This window comes from Leopardus geoffroyi, chromosome B3, assembly GCF_018350155.1.
Source record: "Leopardus geoffroyi isolate Oge1 chromosome B3, O.geoffroyi_Oge1_pat1.0, whole genome shotgun sequence".
NCBI classification, from domain to species: Eukaryota; Metazoa; Chordata; class Mammalia; order Carnivora; family Felidae; genus Leopardus; species Leopardus geoffroyi.
This window is the reverse complement of record NC_059337.1, coordinates 56,205,321-56,210,930: the sequence shown is the minus strand read 5'-3', so window position 1 is coordinate 56,210,930 and position 5,610 is coordinate 56,205,321. Positions and strand designations below refer to the sequence as shown.

The 5,610-nt window shown below is 40.0% G+C and overlaps 1 pseudogene; it reads right to left on the bottom strand.

Annotated features, from left to right (window-relative positions):
- Window positions 1-3,861: 3,861 nt before the first annotated feature.
- On the bottom strand, window positions 3,862-3,990 carry LOC123584755 (annotated as a pseudogene).
- Between the last annotated feature and the right edge of the window lie 1,620 nt (window positions 3,991-5,610).

Sequence of the window (5,610 nt, the reverse complement as noted above, 5' to 3'; positions counted from 1 at the left end):
TGTTTTTAATTTATGTTTGAGAAAGAGAGAGAGAGAAAAAAAAAGCATGAGCAGGGGAGGGTCGGAGAGCGAAGGAGACACAGAATCTGAAGCAGGCTCCAGGCTCTGAGCCATCAGCACAGAGCCTGACGTGGGGCTTGAACTCACGAATGGTGAGATCATGACCTGAGCTGAAGTAGGATGCTCAACCGACTGAGCCACCCAGGCGCCCCAATTCTCATTATTTTCACTTTAATTACCCAAATGCCATGGTGTCTAGTAACCTGGCTTTTGGGGTTGGGGAGAAGCCCTGATTTGTGTAGCATTTGCCAATTTCCATGGTGAAAACACTCCCACTATGATTTTATTTCACACTACCAATGGTTTAACAAGTGGCTTACAAAATTCCTGAATAGTTAGCAATCAGCTCTCACTGGCTATTATGATTCCCTCCAGCACATCACTGCAAATGCCACAGGAAAATAAGTGGTGAGAGATAAACCCTGAGGCGGAGGGCTGTTCCCTAGGACAGTGGAAAGATGCCATGTTTTGATGGACACCTGGCCACAAAAATAGGAGAGTCAGTGGCCATGACTAACAACCTGACATGACTTTCAACTGTGGCTGATATAAATAAAAGTGCAGATATGAGTGTGTATGAGTTAAGAAATAAACGTTTCAAATGAGGAACCCACTGTCCGGGAAAATTGGTGTAAAAGCAGAGGCTCTGCTGATATTCTCATTTTGGGGGACCTCAAGAGACACCTTCGTCAAGAAAATGAGTGGATGAGAATGGACGTTTAGGCTGTAGACAAAGGGAGCAGAATAGACACCAACAGGGAGTAACTGAAGGAGTGACCTCTGGATACATCTTGTATAGCCTGTTCACTTGGAGTAGGAACTAAACAGTAAATAGCACGAGCCCAGTGAGATGGTAAATGAACACATTTCATCCACAGCTGCTGTGGCCAGGTGGTATGCTTGATGTTGTGACACAGGGAATAGCCAAGGAATCAGGACCTCTGAGTCATAAGAAAGAGTCCCACAGGTGACTTTCTTTTTCCCCAAGAAGGCAAGAAAATGTACAGTAGCCTCCGACCACGGCAGTAAGCAGAAGGAAGCTTTTTGTTGCAATTGTTCTACACAGAATTTTCATATGAGGGTAGAAAAACCTGGATATTTGCAGCTGTGCATGGTTTTCTGTAGGAGCTATAATGGAAATAGAGTAAGGGAAACACATTTTAAAATCTTTATTCTCAAAATTAAGCTTTGGCCAATTTTACATATTAAATATTAAATATATGTATTATATGTATGTTTTATTTATTTTACTAAGTATATCATATATGCAGACACAGACATTTAACTTAGTTCAAATGATAATAAAATGAATGCACTTATGCTCACCATCAAGCTTATATACTAAAACATCACTGCCAAACATCAATGCCAATACTTGATAGCCATCCCTTGATCCATTTTCCTCACTCCTTCCATCATAAAGGGAACTCTTCTCCATTTCAAGTCGCAGTGGTTTTCCTAACTTTACTGCCTACACAGCCGTTCTTCAGAGAGAATTTAATGCAGGGAACTGGTAACCCAAGTGATGGAGCAGCTGAGTACCAATCAGGAGATAATGAGATAACCCAGAGACTAGCAACAGCAGGGAGCCAGTATCATACCCAGGCAAGAGAGACAAAGGGAGGAGGGGGGGTGTTACTGGAGCCTAGGGGTGGGGTCATGTCCAGGGGATCCTACCCGGTGAGAGCTGAAGACAAGGAGGAAGCATAGCTACTGCCAGAGAAACTATCCAAAGCAGAGTGGAATGAGGGGAAGTAGCCTGGTATCTTCTTTCCACATGTCCTGCAACCTTCTGTTAGTGTCTTCCACTAGGTGAATTCAGCCCACAGACAAATGACCCTCGGGCCTGCCATGAGCAGAGCAGAGGGGGATGGACATAGACCTGAGCACAGACCTGGTGTAGTGTGGCAGCAAGGAATGCCTTCCATCTTCAGCAGAGTTAAATAACCATGCGTATCCTGTGTGCAAAGTCTAAATGCTCGACAATAGATAAATGTTTAATTAATTATGAAATATTATGTGGGCTTTGAAAAACGCTATTTAAAAGAAATCCATAATTATATGAGAAAAAAGTTTAAGTAAAAATATAGAAAAATATTGCACATAAGTTCAAATTATAATTTGAAATAAATGCACACTAATGTAATAATACGAAATAATATGCATTATTTCAACTACTTAAACTATACACAGAAAAAAACTGGAAAGATTAATACCAAAAGGTAAGCAATGTTCTGCTTTGAAATAATAGGTATTTGTATTTTCTTGTTCATGTATTTTTGTATTGGGCAAATGATCAACACCTATTGCTTTCATAATCAGATCTAGAGATTTTCCTCCTCAGCACCTGGGATATGGAAGCTCCCAGGGAAATTATCTGCCATTTGGGGACATTACTATTAGAGTAGTTATGATGCTTTCATGCTTCTTATCATATTTACATTTTGTAAAGCACTTTTAGTATTTTTTTTTTTGTAATAACCACATGACCTAGGTTTTCCTTCCATGCAGATAAAGAAATAGAACAATGCAAGGTAAGACTGGTGGTAAAAGGGAAACCAAAGTCAGAGCATGGGCCTTGATTTCCCTTGTCAAAAGGACACTATGGGAGTCATTAGTGTTATTCTCCAAATAGTTCGTACTTCTTTCAAGACATGTGGTAGAGATTCTCCATCTCCTGGAAAGTATGATCATGTGATTTGCTTTGGCCAGTGACATGTGAGCAGAAAGGATATGTTTCACATCCCGGTAGAAACGTTAAAAGCCAGTGTACAATTAACCATAGTCTCTAATCATAATCTCTTCCTACAACTATGGAAATCATGAGAACACATTTTTTAATGTTTATTTATTTTTGGGAGAGAGAAAGAGACAGCACACAAGTGGAGGAGGGGCAGAGAGAGAGGGATACAAAGGAGGATACGAAGTGAGCTCTGTGCTGACAGCAGAGAGCCTGACGTCGGGCTCGAACTCCCCAACCCTGAGATCATGTCCTGAACTGAAGCCGGATGCTCAACTGACTGAGCTACCCAGGTGCCCAACAGGAGTACATTTGGAAATAAAGCCTCTAACAGTCTAGGTCTCCGAGATCTCCATCTTCCCACCTGCTTTGGGCATGTTGCATGAACAAGAACTAAGCTTTTGTTGTGTTAAGCCACTGAGATTTTGGGGATACATGTTTGTACAGCCTAACAACCCATTTTGATCAAAGAGAAAATTATTCTCTTCACAGCCCTAAATGGGGTGTCTTATATTCCCATCTATTTTCAAAGACAATTGACTAGTAACTATTTGTAAAAAGAGCAACACACATGTACAAAATAAAAATATTGGAGCAAAATAGTCAAAGATACATTTTTAAATTATTTAAGATTGTTTCACAAATAGTAAAGAAGTAATTGTCCAAGTTCAAAGAGACATGGAAATAACACACGTGGTTTGGATAAAAGCTCTTAGCACTGTGCTTTTGCTTCTTCTCTTCCCTTCTTAAAAAAATATTTATTGGTTTATTTATTTCCTTTATCAAAAAGACACTAAGGCATTCACAAGTATGTAGGTTATCTGAAGGAGGCAGGCCCAAGAAGGAGCTGGGCTCGCAACAAGCAGCATAGCAGCCCGGTGAGGTCAGGAGATTGGTTACATACAGGGTGATGGAAATCCTGAAGCCAAATTTCTCACTGTCGCGAAAGGAAGTACAAGTATAGAAAGGAGGAAAGTTAGAATAAACCCTGTGGTGTTGTACTAGAATCAGAAGAATCAATGAGTACCCATGGTTTTCAATATGTTAGAAAGAGAATAAATATAGAATATGTATATATGCATGTATGTACACACATATGCATATATATACACACATGTATATATGCATACATACATATATATACACATATAAACATACACTCGATCTTAGCCAAAAGGCCAAGAAGCGATGTACACACATATAAATATAAATGACTGATTCCCCAGGGTTGGGTCAGGCAAAGAACAAAGTGAGACATGCCAAAAGTTCACATATATAAGGACTTCCAATGGCCAAACTTGGACATTTTGAGCATGACAAATAGATAATAATATGGGAGTGCATTACAACATGTTGAATAAAATAGGAAGCCACGAGCCCACACTGATATAAATAAATGAATGAATAAATTAATGAGTTGAGAGACAAAGTCTTTTTTTTGGGGGGGGTGGATAGGAAATCAAATAATGCATGTAGACGGAATGATAGTATTGGACAAATGCAATTTCCATCACAGTAATAATCAATTCAGGCAAAAAACATACCCAAAGGATGCCAAAACTTGTGGGCAAAAATTGGATGAGAAACAGCTTTTTACATAATCTCTTACATCTATGATATTCCCTCCACAAAATATATCATTGTGGCCTAATCTTGAGGAAGCACTGGAAAACTAAACTGATGAAAAGTCCATAAAATGACTAGACTACAGTTTTAAGAATGTGAAGGTCATGGAGATTAGGGAAGGCTAAGGAACATTCCAGGTTAAAAGACTGGGACACTGATAACTGGCTCAGTAAATACTCCTTTTATGGACCTTCTGCTAATAAGGGATGTTGATGAGACATTTAACAAAACTTGAATGGGGCTCTGAGTCAAGAGGCTATGGGAAGTTCTTCTACTATTTATGTAACTTTTCTGTAAGTTGAAACTGTCAAAATAAAATATTACCCAAATCTCTTTGCATAGTAGGTTCCCTGTAGCCAATAAAGAGATGATGAGAAGCAGGGAGAAGAGAGGGGACACTGTACCTGGGAGAGGCCATGAGGCATTTCCAGTATTGCTCACAGTATTGTCCAGCTAAATCAATCTCTTGTGAGCAACCACTGTTTCACTGCAATGAGCGGTGATGGGGACTGGGGTTGGGGGAGGGTGGGTACAGAGACTTTCTAATTTCTGGCAATCGTGTTTTGCACAATCAGGTAAGAGAAATTTAGTGAGCATAGGCAAGAGAAGGAGAAGGGTAAGGGCACAGCCGTAAATGAACGGAGTCTGAGAAAAGCTGTGACCCAAGCAGCTCAGCAGCACACAGACCCCTGGTGAGCAAGGACAGGATCAGTAAGCAGCAGAACAAGAGCCTGGGGGTGGAGGGGCCTCTACAAAAGAGATGAAGGGGAAGGTGAGGGTCTGAAGAGCCAAAATTAGGTAGCCATGGTACTGAACTGAGTGAAAAGATGCCACACCAGAGAACCGAGGCAAAAATATGTAAAAACCGAAGACAAAAAATAAAAATGTATCAAGTTGATAAGAAGCAATAGGTCAGCAAGTCCTCAAAGTGATAGGTGGACTATTTATTGATGTCAGAAGCTGAGATTCCAGAAAATTGAAAGAAATTCTCTGTCCAAGCATTCATGGGAAAGGCTGGCAGATAGGAAACAGAAATACATTTTAGGAGGGGAGAAGGCACAGTCAAAAAAAGTAAGGGATATGATAAGACCTAAGATTTGGAATGACCACAGCCTAGTGTTCAAAAGTGGCAGAGAGAAAAAAAAAAAAAAAAAAAACAAAAAACAAAAAACACAGATATTTCT